The sequence below is a fragment of the Rhinoderma darwinii genome, chromosome 11 (genome assembly GCF_050947455.1).
Source record: "Rhinoderma darwinii isolate aRhiDar2 chromosome 11, aRhiDar2.hap1, whole genome shotgun sequence".
In the NCBI taxonomy this organism is placed as follows: domain Eukaryota; kingdom Metazoa; phylum Chordata; class Amphibia; order Anura; family Rhinodermatidae; genus Rhinoderma; species Rhinoderma darwinii.
Window position 1 is genome coordinate 25109363 of NC_134697.1, and position 22968 is coordinate 25132330.

At 43.9% G+C, this 22968-nt stretch overlaps 1 long non-coding RNA gene across 1 annotated transcript in view; it reads right to left on the reverse strand.

The window, feature by feature from the left end:
* Window positions 1–18212: 18212 nt before the first annotated feature.
* The window catches only part of LOC142663629 (uncharacterized), a 7395-nt gene continuing 2639 nt past the window's right edge, over window positions 18213–22968 (reverse strand). The window contains exon 3 of the long non-coding RNA XR_012851124.1: window positions 18213–18270. This is a non-coding gene — a long non-coding RNA (uncharacterized LOC142663629). The remainder of the gene's footprint in view (window positions 18271–22968) is intronic.

Here is a 22968-nt window from a genome sequence, read left to right on the forward strand (position 1 = left end):
TAAAGTGACTTGGATCATTAAACGCACAATGAATAAGAAAAACGACATCCCACTTGAAATCATATATTGCTGCTTCAATCAGTTTCTTCACTGTGAGATATTTTGCACAGTATCACTGGATACAGGTGTTTCTTTGAATATGCAGATGCAACAGTAATCCATGTCATTAAAGCATAAAAACCACATCAAGGGAAATTGATGCAAAGCGATGAAGCAGCTGCACGTACTATAATGTATTGTTACATTGGTTTCTGTTTTATACAAGTGTTCAGTAAGACCTGATCCCTAATACAACAAGTTAACAAGTTATAGAGAATCCACTTATTCAGCAATATTATACAACTGGATACAGGGGCGGATTAAGGGTACCATGGGCCCCGGGCACTTTTTCAAGTCTGCCCCCCCCCCAACTCTGAAGACAGAACTCTGAAGATGCCGTACCGTATATATTTGCAGATTTCTATTTAGGCAGCCACAGATCTGGTGCAATTTGAACGTGCTGTAAAAGCAGAATGAGCCATATAGAAGAGAGAAAGCAGAATACTTTGAGACACTAAAGTGGTCAGGAGCTTTATAACTTTTTTTATTTTTACATCAATGGAGTGGTGTGTGATTATTTTTTGTGGGAGGAGTTGTAGTTTTTATTGGCACCATTTAAAGTACCATATAATGGGTCAACTGGAAAAAAAACAGATTCCTCCATGTTTTTTTGGGTTTAGTTTTTACTATATATATTTACCTTCTCTTAAGGTAAACGCAGATTTAACACCTACTTTTACCTTAGGATAAGGTAAATATATACAGACCCAGAACCAAGCTCAGTACATATATTCAGCCCCAGAACTAAGCTCAGTACATATATTCAGCCCTAGAACCAAGCTCAGTACATATATACAGCACCAGAACCAAGCTCAGTACATATATTCAGCACCAAAACCAAGCTCAATACAGATATATGTACTGAGCTTGGTTCTGGCACTGTACATATGTATTGAGCTTGTGTAGCGTCCATGGCCGCGGGCCGTCATGTGTACTCACCTCCCGACGCCCGCAGCAATGGATCAGTGAGCGCTGGTCCCCATCTCCTTCCTAGAAGACGCCAGTGCTCACTTCCGCTCCGGTCTACTGTGTCCTGTTGGGTGCGCGCGCACGCTCGCGCCTGGCCTTAAAGGGCCAGCCAGCGCACAAAGGAGATCGTCATCATCATCAACTGCCACGATTTCCTGGTCTATAAGAAGGCCCCAGGCCTTCTCATCCTTGCCTGAGCGTTGTTAGTTTTCCCAGTCTGTCTTGCAAATGGTCCCTTAGTGTTTCCCATTCCAGTTGTTACCCGTGCCTTGTTACCTGTTCCTGTTTCCCGTGCTGTGCCCTGTGTATCGAGTCGTGCTATGTCCTGTGTCATCTGCCACGTCCAGAGGAATCCGCCACGTCCTGTGACATCTGCCACGTCCGGAGGAATCCGCCATGTCTGGCGCAACCTGCGCCACCTGTGTCATCCGCCACGTTTGGCGCTATCTGCTGCAGCCATCTCTATCAGTGCCAGAGCTGCGGCTACTGTCTGGACTATCCAGGTACCCTTGTGCGGGACATTGTATTGCTGGGGTTTCCTGTTGTTTGGCCAGCCGCCTCCCCGCTACGGCGGTACGGCCTAGTGGGTCCACTAACCCGCTACGTGACAGCTTGGTTCTGGAGTTATATATATGTACTGAGCTTTGTTTTGGTGATGTATATATGTACTGAGCTCGGTTCTGGAGTTATATATATATATATATATATATATATATATATATATATATATATATATATAAAAAAGCAGAGGATTGGAGCAGCACTGTGAACAAATGCCTCACTAGGCTGGTGCAAAGCTTCAAAAATAAAGGAGTGACCTCTCCTTATGTGTTAGATATCCAAAAAAGAGAACGTGAAGCAGCACTCAAATAAAGTGAATTTATTCATCCAACATGGAACCACAACGTTTCACCTCCTCTATGAAGGCATTTTCAAAATGCCTTCATAGAGGAGGTGAAACGTTGTGGTTCCATGTTGGATGAATAAATTCACTTTATTTGAGTGCTGCTTCACGTTCTCTTTTTTGGATATATATATATACATATATATATATATATATATATATATATATATATATATATATATATATATATATATATGTGTGTGTGTGTGTGTGTGTGTGTGTGTTTGTACTGAGCTTGGTTCTGGCACTGTATTTAACTCCAGAACCAAGCTCAGTACATATACACAGCCCCAGAACCAAACTCAATACATATATACAGCCCTAGAACCAAGCTCAGTACATATATACAGCACCAGAATGAAGCTCAGCATATATATACAGCAACAGAACAAAGCTCAGTACATAAATACAGAACCAGAAACAAGCTCAGTACATATATACAGCACCAGAACAAAGCTCAGTACATATATACAGCACCAGAATGAAGCTCAGCATATATATACAGCAACAGAACAAAGCTCAGTACATAAATACAGCACCAGAACAAAGCTCAGTACATATATACAGCGCCAGAACAAATACAGTTCAGGACAGAGATCGTTTGCATACTCAGTTTAACCCCTGCCGTATAAGTTTGTACGACATAAAACGACAACACCCAGTATAGCCTAAACAATGGTTAATATATGCTGGGAGTTGCTGTTTAACAAAAAAGAATGCTACAATCCGTCATCTCGCTGCAGATCATGCAGTGACTACAGTACTGATGAGTCAAAGGGAGAATAAACATTTACATTGAGGGACTCACAGGTGATGTCTCAGATTCTTATTCGTTCTTTTTCTCTTTTCTTCTCCATCTGGTCCAGACCTCTATGATGACTTCTCCCGGGCACGGCCCATTTCTGCAGTTTGCAGCTCAGATATCTTCGGCTCCTCACTTTTCCAACATTTTCGCACCTATAAACAAAGATAAAATTCTCATGGTGCCACACTCTCTGCTTCTAAATATAATAGTATCATACATTGTGCCCCTGAATATAATAGTGCTATATACTGCGCCCTGAATCTAATAGTATTATACACCGTGCCCCTGAATATAATAGTACTATACACCGTGCCCTGGAATATAATTGCACCATAGATTGTGCCCATGAATTAAATTGTGTCAAACAATGTAAGGTAAAACACCACACACACTAAAAATGCCCCCTGTGGATAGCACCAGTCACAATGCCACCTGTATATAGTGCCAGTTACATTGCCCTCTGTAGATAATGCCCCTTGTAGATGGCACCAGTTACAATGCCCTCTGTAGATAATGCGAGTTACAATGCCCTCTGTAGATGGGGCCAGACACAATGCCCCCTGTATAGTGCCAGTTACAATGCCCTCTATAGATAATACCCCCTGTAGATAGTGCAAGTAAAATGCCCTCTGTAGATAATGCCTCCTGTAGATAGTGACAGTTATAATGCCCTCTGTAGATAACACCCCTTGTAGATTGCGCCAGTCAAAGTGCCCCCTGTAGATAGCCCCAGTCACAATGCCCCCTGTAGGTAATGCCCCCAGTAGATAGCGCCAGTTACAATGCAATCTGTTGATAATGCCCCTTGTAGATGGGGCCAGTCACAATGCCCCTGTAGACAGTGCCAGTGACAATGCCCTCTGTAGATAATGCCCCTGTAGATAATGCCAGTGACAATTCCCTCTGTAGATAATGCCTCCTGTAGATAGTGCCAGTGACAATGCCCTCTGTAGATAATGCCCCCTGTAGATAGTGCCAGTTACAATGCACTCTGTAGATAATGCCCTTTGTAGATGGTGCCAGTCACAATGCCCCTGTAGACAGTGCCAGTGATAATGCCCTCTGTAGATAATGACCCTGTAGATAGTGGCAGTGACAATGCCATCTGTAGATAATGCCCCCTGTAGATAGTGCCAGTTACAATGCCCTCTGTAGATAACACGCCTTCTAGATAGCACCAGTCACAATTCCCCCTGTAGATAGTGCCAATTACAATGTCTTCTGTAGATAGTGCCCCCTGTAGATAATGGCAGTTACAATGCCCTTTGTAGATATTGCCCCCAATGCTGCCCAAAAAAAAAATCATTCTCACCTGTCCCCGTTCACGCGCCGTCCACCAGCGACACTGGACTGGTCAGAGACCAGACGGCGTCATCGAGGGTAACGGCACAGTCGTCGTGATGACGCCTATGCACTGGCTAACACTAAGTCCCGCCTTAGTAATGGGCACTGTCAATCAGTTAGCGGCCATTACTAAGGCGGTAGTAATGAAGTTTAAAAGAAAATACAAAGACATAGAAAAAATATATTTTATTGAAATAAAAACTCCCCACCCAACCCTCATTAATAATTTTATTGAAAATAAAAAAAGCCGTCATCTAAGTAGTCCTCAAATCCGACGTAGTCCAACAACTGAACCTGTAAAAAAACACAAACACAAAAAAAAACACATTAGTAACATGTGGTAGGCTTAGATACAGGGCCCATGTGTGATACTGTCTGTTAGATCATGCATCTAAGCCTACGACAAGGCAGGCTTAGATATAGGACCCCAGCAGACAGTAATCTTATACTGTATAAGATTACTGTCTGCTGGGGTCCTGTATCTAAGCCTGCCTTGTGGTAAGCTTAGATACATGGTCCAACAGACCGTATCACACATGGGCACCATATTTAAGCCCATGTGTGATGCTGTCTGTTGGGCACTGTATCTAAGCTTACCACAACGCCGGCTAAGATACAGGATCCCAACAGGCAGTAATGATGTTACACTTACCCAGCTTTTCGGTGCAGTGGATGTCCCGACAGCATCCAGCGTCGTGATGTCATGTGTGGAGCACAGCGTCATGACGCGAGAAGACATTAAGACTTCTGCTGCGCTCAGGAAGGGCGGTAAGTATAGTGGTGTTACTATAGTAACAGGGGCCCGTGTATTTTCTGACATAGGTCCCAGTTACTACAGTAAATTTCCTATAGACACGGTGTGGGGTCCACGGCCCTGACGCAATCGCGACCGCTACCCGGTCGCATTTGCGACCACTCCGACTCTTGTAGTAGCAGTCGCCCAGGGATCCGGGGCACCGGGCCAAAGATCCGGGGCTTGGTCCGCAGAGGTCCGGCACTAGCGATGCCCCTGCAGCCATCACTGGAACCACTCAAGCTGCAGGATCTCTCCTTTTATCTCATGCTTTCCAGCACTACAATAGCCTACTGCTCACAGGACTATAGATTTAGCGATGCCCCATATGAGGCACGCAGCGTATCTATGCTGGTTGTGTCCCCACACAGTTGTTAGCGTGGAAAATAGAAAATGGTGCATCTGGAAGATTGGGGGGGGGGGTGGTCAGAAGATTAGGGAGTCTGGTATGGAGTCTGTATTTGTTTAGGGGGTCTGATCTGGGGTCTGTCATATTTAAGGGGTCTGGTCTGAGGTGTTTATTTGTTCAAGAGGTCTGGGGTCTGTGTTTAGGGAGTCTGGGGTCTGTATTCATTTTGAGGTGTGATGAAGCGGATCATATGTACTATTTGTGATTCAAATGTCGTAGGTTGAGGGTGTCTCTTATATAAATGGACAAAATATAAGGTAAAAAATTTAGCTCAACACTTTTTATAATATGTCCCTTCTCGAAAGTCGGCAAGTATGTCACTATCTGAGTTATACCTGAATTCCACATGGCTTTGGAGATTCCTACAATGTTTAGCTTCTGTCTTTACGACTTACGACAGAAATAAAACAAAACAAACTATTTAAAATTGCAATTCACACTGTCTGATCTCTATTTAAGCAGATTTAGGTATTTGAATGTGGCAGATATTCAAGGTGTTGTTTCATCACAGATAACCCCTTTCAGATTGGAGCAGCCACCGATTTTTCCGGGTGAGGCCACAACAGGATAGAAATTTTTCTGCAGGGGTAATGTAGCATTACACGTTAGTTATACAGATGAATGGCCCTTTATTTAACACATGGACATCTTTAGTTAGCCAGAGCCGGAGACACTCTGGCTCATAGAGGGGCCGCACAAGGGACTCCCCCCTATGACGTCCGTATGCTCCAATAAGGCATATCTTCATGGGACAACCCTTTAAAATTAGACATCCAGTGATTAGAAGAAAATAAAAAAACACCAATATCTGTTACAGTTTATATAATAAAACTGCTCCTATGTCTATTTTGTGTTTGTACATACTTTTGTTCTACGCTGTGTGCTCCACTGATTTTTGCAGAAATTGTAACAGGAAATATCTAGTTACTACCCTGCCAGGACCTTGCTCCTCAATAACATCACCAGAGAGATACAATTCCCTGTGTTCTGCTTGTCTCTCTCTATATCTCTCTGTTTACATGTCCTGCAGCGCCCAACCAGAAGAAGAAGGGGTATGATAGTGGGACAGTGAGGGTTCACTCATACTGGCAGAAGGAGACGTGATGTGAGGAGGAAAGAGAAGCACATATAACACCCTGATATATTCACATAACTGCAATTTAAAAAAATAGAGGAAAAAAAGCATTTTGTTGGGTTCCTCCCAGGGGCGTAACTAGGAAAGACTGGGCCCCATAGCAAACTCTTGACCCCTGGGTGCCAGAAGCAGCCCCCCTTATAAATAGTGCCCCCTGTAGAATGTGTCCGACAGCCCCCCTGTAGACAGTGCTATATAGCCCCGCCTATAGACAGTGTTACACCCCATTTGTAGATAGCGCCCCCACCTCCCCCTTGTAGATAGTGCCATACAGCCCCCCTGTAGGTATTGCAATAAAGCCCCAACTGTATATAGCGCTATACAGCTCCCACTGTATATAATGCCACACAGCCCCCCCCCCTCCCGCTTAGTAGAAAGTGCAGCACAGCCCCCTTAGTAGAAAGTGCCACACACAGACCCCTGTAGATTGCGCCACACTCAGCCCCCTGTAGATAGAGCCACAGCCCTCACCCTTGTAAATAGTGCCAAACAGTTCCCCCTGTGTATAGTGCCACACAACTCCCCCTTGTGTATAGTGCCACACAGCCCCCCCCTTGTGTATAGTGCCACACAGCCCCCCCCCCTGTGTATAGTGGCACACAGCTCCCCCTTGTGTATAGTGCCACACAGCTCCCCCTTGTGTATAGTGCCACACAGCTCCCCTTTGTGTATAGTGCCACACAGCCCCCTTTGTGTATAGTGCCACACAGCCCCCCTTTGTGTATAGTGCCACACAGCCCCCCCCCCTTGTGTATAGTGCCACAAGGCAATGGCACATCCGAGAAAGTTGTATCAGCCGGGGAGATGTCACTCAAACATAGAAAGGTGGGTTTGGAGGCAGGACTATGTGACTCTTCAGCAGTGGCGTAACTACCGCCGTAGCAGCAGTAGCGGCTGCTACGGGGCCCGCGGCATGAGGGGGCCCGTGTCGCCCGCCGGCACGGGCCCCCACCATGGCCGGAGGCTCCGCTAGCAGCCGCTGTGGCTGCTACATCGGGACGCCACTGAACACTACGGCAGAGCAGGGAGGTATCTCCCCGCTCTGCCATTAACTGGTTCCCGACCGCTGGCTGTATTTTTACGGCCAGCTGTCAGGGTCCTTAAAACCCGAGCCATAGACTTTCTATGGCTCGGGTTTTAACTTGCTGCCCGCGCGATCGGGCAGCTGAATGTCGGGTCTCCGGCTGTCAGTGACTGCCGGGGACCCTGAGGAGAAGATAGAAGCAGCTTTCGCTGCTTCTGTCTTCTCTGATCACTTGTACACAGCGCTCAATGAACGCTGTGTACAGGAATAGAGACAGCAGCAGCGGCGCTGTCTCTATTCCTCCCGGTGATCATGTGACTGGTCACATGATCGCCGGGTGCCGTTAGTGACAGACTGTTGCTGGGTCTTACTAGACCCAGCACAGCCCTATTAGTGACAATCGTCACTATGAGAGGGCTGATTTCCCCTGTAACTGGGGCTGCTGAAAGTCCCCTGAAGTTCTCCATCACAAACCTCGGACTTCCGGGGTCTGTGTCGGCAGCTCTGCAGAAATGAATGGAGCGCCGGTCGTGCTTGTGCGCATGCGTGACCAGCGCTCCTTTCATTTTTATTGAGCTGCGCAGACGCCGGAAGTCAGAGGTTTGTCATGGAGAAGTTCAGGGGACTTTCAGTCCCCCCTTCTCCCTATCGCTGCCAGCGATCACACATATATTCCCTATCCTGTGGAGATCCTGTGGAGAGGGGATACATGTATTTTGTAGGACACACTGTAGGTCGCATTTTTTTGGGAGGGGGGACGCTGTATGGCGTTCCCTACAGGGGGGGGGTGGCTGTATGGCGTTCCCTACAGGGGGGGAGCTGTATGGCGTTCCCTACGGGGGGGCTGTATGGCGTTCTCTACAGGGGAGGGGCTGTATGGCGTTCCCTACAGAGGGGGGCTGTATGGCGTTCTCTACAGTGGGGGCTGTATGGCGTTCTCTGCAGGGGGGCTGTATGGCGTTATCTACAGGGGGGCTGTGTGGCTTTATCTACAGGGGGCTGTATGGCGTTATCTACAGGGGGGCTGTATGGCGTTCTCTACAGAGAGGGGGCTGTATGGCGTTATCTACAGGTGGGCCTGTAAAAAAGGCACTATCTACAAGGGGGGGGGTTGTGTGACACCCAGGGGAGGGGGGGCCCCAGTCAAAAGTTTGCTATGGGGCCCAGTCTTTCCTAGTTACGCCCCTGCTCTTCAGGATAGCGGCACCGCCCCATGACCCTCTAATGAGTAATTAGCATATAGTGTGCGTTGTTTTAAAAGTGGCTTGTAAGAATTTTGATGCATCTGAAAAAAACATACAAGGGAATGTTTGGAAATATTGTCAGGTCATGTATTACCGCATGGTGGCTGTTCATGGGGTTAAAACTACCTCACAGATTCCCATTAAATATTCAATCAATTGAGAACAATTCCATCTGCCTGCAATTTTGTTATTATAAATATATCCTATATAAACCACAGATCCAGAACAAAGCTCTGACATACATACAGCACCAGAACAAAGCTCAGTACATAAATACAGTACAACAACCAAGATCAGTACATAAATACAGCACTACAACCAAGCTAAGTACATATAGACAGCACCAGAACCAAGCTCAGTACATAAATACAGTACTAGAACAAAGCTCTGACTTATATACAGCACCAGAACAAAGTTCAGTACATATATACAGCACTATAACCAAGCTCGGTACATAAATACAGCACTAGAACCAAGCCTATACATATATACAGCACCAGAACCAACCTCAGTACATAAATACAGTACCAGAACCAACCTCAGTAAATAAATACATCCCCAGAACCAAGCTCAGTACATATATACACAGAACCAATCTCATACGTATATACAGCACCAGAACAAAGCTCAGTACTTACATACAGCATCAGAACCAAGATTAGTACATATATACAACACCAGGACAAATACAGCTCAATTTAGCGCAACCCCTGCCGTATAAGTTTGCACGGCGTAAAATTACAGCTCCCAGCATGGCCGGAACAATGGTGAGGATATGCTGGGAGATGCTGTTTCACAAAAAAAAAATCATATCATAATCATCTCGCTGCAGATTATACAGTGACTACAGTGCTGATTAGAGGCAGAATAAACATTTACATTAAGTGACTCACCGGTGACGTCTCAGATTCTAGTTATTTTCTTCTCCCTCCAGTCCAGACCTCTATGATGGATTTCTACCGGCCATGACCCATTTTTGCGGTGTCCCTGATTATAATAGTACCATACACTGTCACACACACACCGTGCCCCCTGTAGATAGTGCCCCCCATAGCCACCGTGCTGACCTACATATAGCTTCCCCTATAGGTAGTGCTCCATATATAGCCCACCTCTGTAGACAGTGCCCTACATATAGCCACCCTGTTGCTAGTACCCCACAGGTAACCCACCCCTGTATATAGTGTCCCACATATAGCCCACCCCTATAGAAAGTGCCCTAAAAAATAGCTCCCCTATAGATAGTGCTCTACATATTACCCACCCCTGTATAGTGTCTCACATATAGCTCCTCCTGTATATAGTGCCCCACATATAGACCACCCTGTAGATAGTGTCCCACATATAGACCCCCCTGTAGACAGTGGCCCACATATAGACTCACCTGTATATAGTGGCCCACATCCCCACATATAGACACCCCCATGTAGATTGTGCCCCACATCCCCACGTACAGACCACCCCTGTAGCTAGTGCCCCACATCCCCACATATAGACCCCCCCTGTATATAGTGGCCCACATATAGACGACCCCCTGTAGATAGAGCCCCCACTATAGATAATGCCATTAACAGTTTTATGAGAGAGAAAAAACTAAAAAAACTTTACATACTCACATGATCCCGTTCCCACGCTGTTCGCTGGCGATGCAGATCGGCTCTCTTCTGAGCAGGTCTGCAGGAGCTGAATGAGCATGGAAGCGGCCGCGATGACGCCATCGCGCCGCTAGCCAATTAGCTGAATGGTCGGGCACAGACAGGCCATTCAGCGCTAGTGCATGTATTTGGCTGTTGCTAGCACCGGGGCCCCCTGCGGTGCTAGCGACACCTACAGGCATGAGAGGGCCTGTATCACCCGGCCCATACTTGTTGGAGGCTCTGCGGCACGGGCCCCATAACGGATGCTAGCGGCGCCACCGGGCATATGGGGGGGAGTGTCGGCTGGCGGCACGGGCCCCCTCAAGCCGCGGGCCCCGTAGCAGCCGCTATGGCTGCTACCGCGGTAGTTACGCCACTGGTTCCTCCAGATACGAATTTCAGCCTTTTCAACATTGACTCTGAAATCAGGGCTGCTGTCACATCTTATATTGCAATCACATTCTTTTCAATGGCTCGTGTGATATTTGACCTTGTTGCTGAGAAAGAAGCATTTGGTATCTATACTAGGTTGTTGTGCAATGCAATAATTAAGTACACATAATGCCAGCTCCATGATATCACTACTTATCACAAAAGGAGTCATTTGTGTTTTTAACTAGGAAAAGGTTTTCATGCCAAACTCATTAACACAAACAATAAATGTTCTTCAATGCACAAGTGTAACCAGAATCCAAACACTTAAAGAGGATCTGTCAGTAGTTTATTAATTCCCTATCTCCTAACTAATCTAATCGCTATGATCCTGATAACTACAGTGTGATTTTTTTTCAAAAATGTTTATTAGCATTTTTCTAAATATGCTAATTTGGCTCTAGTTGCCAAATAGGAGGTGACTCTTTCTTTTCACTCTGGGCGGGGTAATGTTTTCTGTATGACTCTATGACTCTGTCCAATCAGCATCATACAGTTCTCCTCTTCCCAGCCCAGCAGCACAGCATGATCCTATAGTATACAGCTCCATTCCCGACTGTGTTTTCAACTGGTGATATCTCCTAGAACTGCGTTGTCTTGGTGCCATTTGAAAGATTCGAATCGCATCTTGAGGGTATGTTCACACGGCTTATTTTCGGCCGTTTTTCGGGCCGTAAACGCTTGAAAAACAGCTGAAAAATCGGAAGCAGAACGCCTCCAAACATCTGCCCATTGATTTCAATGGGAAAAACGGCGTTCTGTTCCGACGGGCTGTCTTTTTAAGCGGCCATTTTAAAAAACGGCCGAGTAAGAAACAGCCGCGAAAAAGAAGTGCAGGTCACTTCTTAGGACGTTTTTGGAGCAGTTTTTTATAGTCTCTATAGAAAACAGCTCCAAAAACAGCTGTTTAAAATGCCGCGATAATCGCGAGTGGCTTAAAAAACGTCTGAAAATCAGGTGCTGTTTTCCCTTGAAAACAGCTCCGTATTTTCAGATGTTTTTGAGTTTGTGTGTGAACATACCCTAATGGTCCATAGTTCGAGATATAGCTATGTGAAATGATCCCTCTTGCCTCCAGCCTCAGTCTCTCACACTGTGTGAAGCAGCTTCATGCTGATGGGACAGCGTCAGAGGCTGTGCGGTAGCTCCATATCAGGAGAATCTCTGATGTTGATACCCACTTGTCTAGTATAGCCTCATTTGCATATTTAGAAAAAAGCTCATAACTTCTAAGGTAATAAACGTTTTGGGACAAAGTTTTCACTGGAGTTATCAGTGTGACAGCGCCTATTAGATTAGCTAGGAGATTGTGAATTGCTAAACTAGTGACAGATCCTCTTTAAAAGGGTTGTCTCAAGATTAAATGTTATTCCCTAAGCACAGGATAGGTGATAACATGCTGATCGGTGAGGGGTCATTAGGAGGAATGGGACCCCCACCGATTCTTGTCAATGATTTAGGCTCAACTCACCATGCATTCTGCAGTATAAGGCCTCATTCACACGAGCGTATCAGATTCATGCATGTGGAAAACGCGCATGAATCGGGTCCGTGTGTCTTGCGTTATGCATCAGTTTGCTTTGCGAGTGGCATGCATTATTCACGCACTCGCAAAGCACATCTTTTTTTAAATTATTATTTTCAATTGAATTGATGTGCAAATCACGCACCGAACACACATGTGCATCCGTGTGCTGTGCGTGGTTTCACGCACCCATTGACTTCAATGGGCACGTAGGTGCGTGATAACGCACCAATATAGGACATGCAGTGAGTTTCACGCAGCGGATTCTCGCTGCGTGAAAAATCATGCATGTCTGAATGGCCCCATTGAAAACAATGGGTCCGTGTGCTGTGCGTTGTTTCAACGCACAGCACACGGACGGGATTCACGCTCGTGTGAATGAGGCCTAATACATTTCTACATTTAGGCATCCTTCACACACAGAATTTTTCTGGCAATTAAAACTGCATAAAAATGTAACATGCGTTTTTTAAGGTATTTTTCATTTGGTGTGATTTTGTACATGCTATTTTTCAAGAAGTCCTATAGAGAAGCCTATGGAAGAAAATGCCGAAAAAATGCCCTAACCAGAGCATGCTGTGTTTGGAAAAAAAACGCTGCTGACTACAAAATTGCCTCAGAAACCAAAACGCAATCGTGTGTAGTGCATTTTATGTTTTAATATAGACTTTAATGTTACATCTGGCCACAACAAAAAGACGTTATTAAAAATGCCACGAAAAACACACAAAACTGCAGAAAAAAATCTGTGTGCAAATCCAGGCTAAAGGGATTCTTCAGCATAGACATTGGTGGCATAGCGCTAGAATATTACATCCTCACAAAAATAAAAGGAAACTTATTTTGTACACCTTTTTGATGTTTTGTATACAGGTGGTATATTGCACTGTCAATAAGTACAGTTATTTATTATGTATGTGTAACTGTACTGACGATATTTAACAATACAATGTTGTGGCCTTGGACCTAATCACAGCTCGGGGTCATGTTTATGCACGCTTTGTGCGTTTTTTTTTAAATGATGTTAACCATTTGTCTGTGCATAGCTTTATATTAAGTGTCACTCAAACAAAAAAGTTAAAATCACATTTAGGCCTTATTCACACGGACGTGTCCGTTTTGCGCCCTCGAAAAACGCTGCATTTTGCACGTGCAAAAGGTCCGTGTGGCATCAGCATATGGTGCGTGGCTGCGTGATTTTCGCGCAGGCGGCATCATTATGACACTGTTTTTATGTTTACAAACAGAAAAGCACGAGGTGCTTTTCTGTTTTCATTCATTTATTTTACTACTGTAGCGCACATCACGCGTGGCACCCGGAAGTGCTTCCGTGTGCGATTTGCACGCACCCATTGACTTCATTGGGTGCGTGCTGCGCGAAACACGGACAAGTATAGGACATGTCGTGAGTTTTACGCAGCGCACATAAGCTGCGTGAAATTCACTGAACGACCCAATTCACTAACATAGGTCTGTATCACGGACGTATAACACGTTTGTGTGAATAAGGCCTTACCGATGTACGGCCTTGTGTGCATGTTTCCTATTATTTTTGTGGGGTTGTAGTATTGTTTATGAAACATGCTCGCGTGCACTCTACTAAGTACTTGGTGCCCGTCCTTTTCTATTTAGTAATATATCACTAGGATGGGCTACCATTGTCTGATTGGCAGGGATCTGACCAATATGAACTCTGACGATTGCTAGTACAAAGTGGCAGCAATGCTATACATATGCCCCTTCATCTACTGACGGCTCTGCTCGACTTCCTCCAGAGGTTAGATGATTGGTCCATTATAGTCAATGGATGACCGGATAAAGGGGAGCAGAGCAGGCAGGAGACAAAGTAGCATGCCACTTTTCTAGCTCCGCTGACACTTTAGGCTATGTTCACACGCTTAACAAAAAACGTCTGAAAATACGGAGCTGTTTTCAAGGGAAAACAGCCCCTGATTTTCAGACGTTTTTTGAGCAACTCGCGTTTTTGCAGCGTTTTTGCAGCGTTTTTACGGCCGTTTTTGGAGCTGTTTTTATTGGAGTCTATGAGAAAACGGCTCCAAAAACGTCCCAAGTAGTGTCCTGCACTTCTTTTGACGAGGCTGTATTTTTACGAGCCGTCTTTTGACAGCGACGCGTAAAATGACAGGTCGTCGGCACAGTACATCATAAGACCCATTGAAAGTAATGGGCAGATGTTTGCCGACGTATTGGAGCCGTTTTTTCTGAAAATAGGTCGTGTGAACCCAGCTTTATTCTAGTTATCTACGGGGAAACAGCAGTCAGACTCTGCCTACTAGGGGGTTCACCAATATGCCACTGTTATCTATGCTAGGGCAACCCTTCTTATAAAAGAGTACAGGTGATTTCTTTCCACATTGAAAATATTATTATTTTGCAATATGTTTTTATAGGGTAACTACATTTTTTAAAAAGTTTTGACTTGTCATAGTGACATGTCAGAAGTTTTGATCGGTGGGGGTCCAAGCATTAAAACCCCCACCGATCGCTAAAACTAAGTAGTAGAAGCACTTGGGTGAGTGTTGTACTGGTTTGTTTCTGATAGTTTTTACTTGAAAGCGGAGCCGCTCGCCCAGCTTTCCGAGAAAAGCCAATCAGAAACTAAGCAGCACAGCGCTTTCCTGAGCGCTTTTGCAGCTTAGTGTTAGTCTCAGTGCCCGGACCCCACCGATCAAAACTTCTGACATGTCAAAAGTTTTTTTTAAAGTTTAGTTACCCTTTAAGATGATTTTATATGTTTTTTGTGACATAAGTGGTGTAATGCTTTAACAAAGAAATAAACAAAAATAGACACTAATACTGATTGGGAATTGCTGCAAGAGAGCACATAACAAGCCAAATTACTGACATTTGCACAATGATTCACCTAATTAAGATGAGCAATGGAATTTTTGATTGCTGGAGTCTCATTCTACATAACCTACATGTCAGTGGCAGGTCCGGCCTTTGGGGTGTGCGACATGTGCCATCGCACAAGGCGCATCACTCCAGCAGGTGGAAGGGGGCACTGGGCTGGCTCCCTTCCCCTGCTTGTGTTTCTGAGGCGCCCGGGCCCGGCGACTCTGCAGCTGCCTTTCTGCCTGGGCACTCCTTCTCTGCAGTGGCTTATCTATCACTATAGCAGACATAGCGGCTGCTGTGGGGCCCACGGCATGAGGGGGCCCGTGATGCCCACTGGGATGTGCCCCCTCATACCCGGTGGCAACGCTAGCAGTATTGAATGCGCGCATCCCTACATCCTAATCGGCGCATACACCGTAGTACCGATTAGAACGGTGACTTCAAGTTTGTACTGCGCATTCGCCGCAGCGTAATCGGCGCATGCACAGTGTAATCTTTTTGCTCATCGCTCTTATCGGCCCTACTGCGCATGCGCCGATTAGGATGTAGGGACGCACACGTATTCACTACACTACAGGGTCGGGCATGAACTCGCCTAGTAGGCTGTCTGGCCCCTGTTAATCAAAGAAAGCAGGGAGGGAGGGGGGGCTTAACTGGGGAATGACGAGAGAGAAACGGAGCAACGGTGACGCTCTTGTTGCTCTAAAATGCTCATTTGCATCAAAGTAATAAAAGCTTTTTCTCTTCAAAGGAGGCACTCTGTGGTTAATACACGTCAGAATCAGGTTAGCCTAATCTATAATAGCCTGTTGGTAGTTCAATACGGACATCTGGTGACAGACTCCCTTTAAATTGAATATTAGGGTACTCTAAAGGGGGTTTTACACTGGGCGATTATCGGGCAGACGAGCGATAATTACCATGTAAACAGGGAAGCGATCAGCAGATGAACGAGCAATCGCTCGATCATCTGCTGGTCGTATGGTTTTAAAAATGTAAAACATTATCGATGTCGACAGCACATCTGAGTGTGTAAAGAGGGAGACGCGCTGCCAACGTACTAATAATGTATGGGGACGAGCGATCGGAGTAACGACCACTCGTCCCCATCCATAGCTTTCGCTGCACTGGACGAATATCGGCACGTGTAAAAGGGCCTTTAGGTTCTCTGTAAGTGACTAGGTTTGTATATTTTGTGTACATATTCCGTATATTTCTACTACAGAGAACAGCATTGTGTTGACTCAGCTGCTTGTTAAAGAAGATACAAGAGCTCCATGAGATTGTAACCTCATAATCATTAGCGTTAGATAAATAAAAGCAGATGGGTTTCTAAGCAAGAAGCTAATTACAGTTTGGCACTAATAACGTGGTAAGTCAATACAACATTTCTGATCTTCAAAGTTTACTAATTGTGGTTTGGTTGCTTTAGTAAACTTTCCGAAGTTCTCGTGTTTTTAGAGTATTTTACATTTTTGTTTTATAAATGGTTTGTATGTGAAAAATAAACTGTTACATCTGAGCTTCCAACATTAAACTTAGTATCAAGAAACAGGTGCTCTTTTTTCAAACCATCAACTTAAAGAGGTTCTTCACTTTGCATAATCCCTACTTGTTAGAAGAGTTCCTTGACAATAAACTAATAACAACGCTGTGTCCCCCTACTGGAACCCCCAGCGATCACCTGCAATCTGTGGAGGAACCTGGCAGTAAGTGTTCATTTCCCTGCAGCGCCACCATAGGGAAAATTAACTATTACGCAATACCCATTTAAATCAATGGGTTGTGGACAGGTCAGGTCCTCAAGAGCAAGAGATGCTCTTTACAATCTGGATAGGAGATGAGGACCCCCTCTATTAATTCAGATAACCCTTTTATTATCAAAATGTGTATACTAAACTGGAAAAGGTAAGCTCATTTTGTTATCTTCCTGTGTCAACTTGTGCTGACCAAGGTTAACCATCTCTCTGCCAGTATTGTACCATTGTATTCACTGTTACCGTCCCAGAAGTCTCCTGATCATTGTTTACTGGTACAGCATACCATTTGGTATAGCGCTGCAGAATACGTATCTATATAAGCAACACCAATAAATATGTGTCTAAGGGCACAGGCAAACGGCCGTGTTACAGATTTTTGTTGTACAGAACCATAATGCGGCGTCCATAGCTCACTATGGGTCCATACTGTACCTACGCTTTTATGTGGATACACACAGAAGTTTGTACGAATGGAAAAATAGCCTCAATTATATGGACTTTGCCAACATTCTACATATATCACACATTTTTACATAGGGCAAATTAGGACTTAGTGATATTATATCTGACATACTGGTGGTCTAGGTTGTTTTAGTGTTTAATACCTTATATCTCTACTGGTCTAAAGAAATAAAGACGTTGATATACATTAGACATGGTGGTCTAGGTTCTGTTAGTTATGGGATAATATTCCATTAGTAATATAATTCTAGTATATTGTTATTGTATTCTTTAGGAAAGTGAAGGGGTTAATAATGGGTGACTATGGTACTGAATTCTGACACAGTGCTCCAAATCCCCTGCTTTCCTTCGCACTATTATACAGTAACTTGATCAAATACTGTCTGTCTGCAGCTGCCACTAGAGGGAGCTCAATGTATATGAATTAATGCAGCTCCCTCTACTGGTGGCAGGAATAATTTTAGCATTTATTTCAACGTTTTCTCCTGAACTGCTTGGAAGAGGGTTTTCCAGGTACTAGGGACCCCCCTTATGTGCACCCCTGAACAGGTCTGTAATACACCTGTAGAGACTCCGCTTGAAGCCATACTAGGGTGCATGCTCACAGCGTTGCTGTGTGCATAAGCCCGAAAGCGTGGGCTAGCTGAGAACCTGTGAAAGCAAATAGCTTGACAAGAAAGGGGAGTACTATGGGGGGGACAACATAATTCACTAGGCCATTATCTATGAATAGATGATTGCTTCTGGAGAAAGATACCAATAAGCCACAATGTCTAAGCAGCTGTGTTAAAATAAGATAATATGAACAGACCCGCTTTGTATGGGATTGTCCGTGGTAGAAGTTCATTTATTCATACTCTTCTCACTTTCTGGAAATAATATTAAAAAAAATTGTCAATAAAATGTATGAAAGAAATAAAGATAATATGACTTTGTCACTCCTGCTTGTAAATATTCCTCATTATACAGCAAATATTCTGAACTGCACTTACATATAACAATATACAGATATTGCTTTTATGCCACATCAATAATGTATAGAGCTAAAAACCAAAATACAGCCTGAGCAAGCAAAATACAAGGCATGTGAATACAAAGTAATCTATCACCAATATTAAAAGCATGATGGCAATTATTTCATAATTCTATATTATATTTCCAATGAAATGGGTGTTATGCCAGTAATAACAGTGTAATATATCTAAATAGTGTAATAGATTTTATTACCATCGTTTTATGTGTTGGGGTATGTGCACACACACTAATTACGTCCATAATTGACGGACGTATTTCGGCCGCAAGTCCCGGACCGAACACAGTGCAGGGAGCCGGGCTCCTAGCATCATAGTTATGTACGATGCTAGGAGTCCCTGCCTCGCTGCAGGACAACTGTCCCGTAGTGTAATCATGTTTACAGTACGGGACAGTTGTCCTGCAGCGAGGCAGGGACTTCTAGCATCGTACATAAGTATGATGCTAGGAGCCCGGCTCCTTGCACTGTGTTCGGTCCGGGACTTGCGGCCGAAATACGTCCGTCAATTACGGACGTAATTAGTGTGTGTGCACATACCCTTAAAGAGGACCTGCTGTTACCTCTCCTGACATGTTTGTTTTAGTAAATACCTGCATTCCCCATGAAATATCAATTTTGCAACATCTTTTCTTAGAACACTGCATTGTGCCATTCCTCTGATATTCCTCCTAGAAATGTATGAATAAATTGACCACTGGTTGTTACCATTCCCCCTGTCAAAGGGGCGTGTCCCTTTTAGAGTCTGAGACTGAGAGCTCTGATTGGACACTGTCAGTCTTTGTAGGGACCCATCCCCAACTGGTAACACCCAGTTGTCAATTTATTCATACATTTCTAGAAGGAATAACAGAGGAACAGTTCAATGCAGAGTTTTAAGAAAAGATCCTTCACAATTGTTATTTCATGGGGAATTATTTACTAAACATATATGTCCGGAGAGGTGTCAGGTCCTCTGTAAGGCCTCACGCACACGACCGTGCTCGTAATTACGACTCGTAATTACGAGCACGGCAGGGCACGGGCGGCCACGGGCAGCCGGCCGCTTTTGCGAGCCGTGCTGCCATTATAAAGTATAGCAGCACGGCCCGTAAAATAGAAAAATAGAACATGTTCTATTTTTTTAACGGCACGGGCACCTTCCCGTGAGAAAACGGGAAGGTACCCGTGGCTAACAGAAGTCTATGGACCCGTTATTGCGGGTCGTAATTACGACCCGCAATAACGGGTGTTTTTTCGGTCGTGTGCATGAGGCCTTAGCATTATTATTAATTTTTTGTTATTACAGTCAAATTTAAAGGAAAAAAATGTCCATACATCATGCCTCAGTTTAGTCAATTATTTTTCATTACCCAGCATGCCTAGCTGTGCTGATTAGATCACCTTAAGGGTATGTGCACACGATAACGACCATTACGTTTGAAATTACGGAGCTGTTTTCAGGAGAAAACAGCTCCTGCATTTCAGACATAATTGCTCGTACTCGCGTTTTGCGAGGTGTCAATTACGGGCGTAATTTGGAGCTGTTCTTCATTGAATTCAATGAAAAATGGCTCAAATTACGTCCCAAGAAGTGTCCTGCACTTCTTTGCCGAGGCTGTTATTTTACGTGTCGTCTTTTGACAGCAACGCGTAAAATTAAAGGTCGTCGGCACAGTACGTCGGCAAACCCATTGAAAGCAATGGGCAGATCTTTGCCGAAGTATTCAAGCCGTCTTTTCAGGCGTAAATCGAGGCGTAAAATGCCTCATTTACGCCTGAAAATAGGTCGTGTGAACCCAGCCTTACTTCTTGCATTTTACTGATTTCAGCCAGTTCATATACAAGTTTACAAATGATAAAGGGATAACATAAGTTTTAGCAGAGAGGGACCTTTCATCTTAGCGTAATAGATTTTGCATGCCTGCTGATGTAGCAGAGCTCAGTTTGCCATTTATTGTTTCTGCATTATGATAACTCACAGAAAATTATTAAACACCGTCTTATGTTATACCATACCCCCTACCTCTTAACCAAATCCCTTTTCCTCTTTGTTCCTAAAATGTCCAATGTTTTTAGAACTGATCAATAGATTTGTAATAATTCATTTATTATATTGCTACAGAAATGTCGGCCTGGTTTTTGATTGTGTATTCATATATGACCTGCATTTTCTGCATCAAAATCAGATCCAAATCAGCGCCATAAACTCTGTGACCTTTAATATAGGCTCTGTCGCTAGTTTAGAAATACCCTATCGCCTAACTAATCTAATAGGCGCTGTAACACTGATAATTTCAGTTAATAAATGTTTTAGGACACAATTTTATTTTAAAAGTTAAGAGCTTTTTCCTAAATATGCAAATGAGGCTATACGAGCCAAAGTGGTGGCGATGTGTTGCAGGAGCTGCGGTCAGAAGTGTAAACACAGCGTGATCTCGTAATTGAATCTATGTGCAGGAAGGGGAGAAGCTGTATGATGATGATGATTGGACAGCGTCATACAGACAACACAGACACCACCCACAGAGAGAGCAGCGTTACTGCCCCTTTGGCTAGTATAGCCTCATTTGCATATTTATAAAAAAAAAACTCATAATTTTTAAAATAACAAACCAGTTTTCACTAGAATTATCAGTGTGACAACGCCTATTGGATTAGTTTGGAGATTGGGCATGACTAAACTTGTGACAGATCCTCTTTTAAGGATATTACAGTTTTATGTAAATAAAACTTAACCCCTAAATGACGCAGCCCATTTTGGGCATTATTTTAGACGCAGATTTAACATTTTTGTTTGCATCCTCGCATTCTGAGTCAGAACTGTATATTTTTATTTATTTTGTGGTACGATTTGTAATTTTCAAAGACCCTATTTTGGGATGATTATAGCTTATTTCTTAACGAAAATCATTATATAATTTTTTTTTTGGTGGGGGGGGGAAACAAAAAACCAGCAGTTCCCCCATTGTTCACTGTGCATTATAAATGTTTTTTTTCATTATGCTCTGGGTCAATACTATTATGAAAATACAAAAAATGCATTGATTAAACGTTAATTAAAAATTTCTCATTTTTTATTTTTATTTTGAACTTTATTTAACTTTTGTTTTGTCTCGTCAAGAGACCCTTAAATATGAGAATGTAATGCAGTGCAATGGATTATGTCTGTTATATATAGCATGGCAAATAGCCATGGCAGTCCTGGAGGCCTGTTAGGGCGCCAGATGCACGTCACTGAGGCGTCGATGAGAAAAAGATGGGGCCCCTCTGTCTGTCAAACCACTAAAATGCCGCAGGCTAGAGACCTAAGCATCTAAGGGGTTGTACAGCTGGGATTGGCGTTATTCTGAACCTCGCTGTTACACCAGAATGTCGGCTGTTAGTAACAACAAGCACCTGCTGGTGATGGCATGGGCATAGCTTTTGTGCCCGCACCTTTACCTAGATATAATAGTGCGGCGACTCGTGGGAATGATCTGCTGTGCAGGAGCAAAGCCAAAGGGACCTTGGTTCCTTCGTTCTCCAGATCAGCAGGGTGCCAGAGGTCGGAACCCCACCGATCATAATGCTATTGCATATTCTTGCGATATGCCATAACATTATATGATGGACATGCCCCTTTAGGGAGCAGCGCTAATAACTATCTACCTCAATCATTGTGTACAGTGGTGCATGATGACTTCTTCTCCCAAAAACCGAACCACAGCGACCATTTTTTCCCTGCCACGTTGACGTGAATGGCACTAAACATGTTTGGGCCAACGGATTTCTCCAAGCTAGCAGTTCAGGCCAATAGGACATAAGAAGTCTGAATAAGGTGAATGAAGCTCCAACCTCTAGTAATATATATTAGTAACCGAAACATAATTACTTCTTCTGCCACATATTAACACTTTTATATTTTTTGAGATACACTAAAACAGTTCAGACTCCCAGTGGTGCTCTCCTGAGTGCTGTGGACCTTTTGGGTCCCCTTACCCGTGCTCAACTACACAACATTGTCCCAAAATAGACATGAATGCATTCATCTATAAACATAAGTCCTTGGGGTGTCCTCTTCTGCTATAGGTTGCTGGTAATGGTTTGTGGTAGCCTATAATTGAGATACCACTGCAGACTGCTAGAAAAATTGTCATTGTCAGTAAAGTAAAAACACTGGTTGTTTTTTGTTTTGTTTTTACACAATAGTATTAAAAAACATCCAGTCAAAAACAGTGGGATCCGTTGTCTGCTGTCTTACATACTTTATTTGGATATAGCCAAATATGACAATGCCCAAAAACTGTTAACAGAGTCGTATGTTCACATGCAAAATCAGAAACGGCTGAAAATGATGGAGCTTTTTTCAAGGGAAAACTGCCTCTGGTTTTCAGCTGTTTTTATAAGCCGAAAACGTTCTTTGAGGCTTTTTTTTAGCCGTTTTTGGAGCTATTTTTACATTGACACAATGAGAAACCGCTCCAAAAATGGCTCAAGAAGTGACATGCTCCTTCTTTTTATGTGTTGTCTTTTTACGCGCCATTTTTTTAAAACGTCGGCGTAAAAAGATGCATGA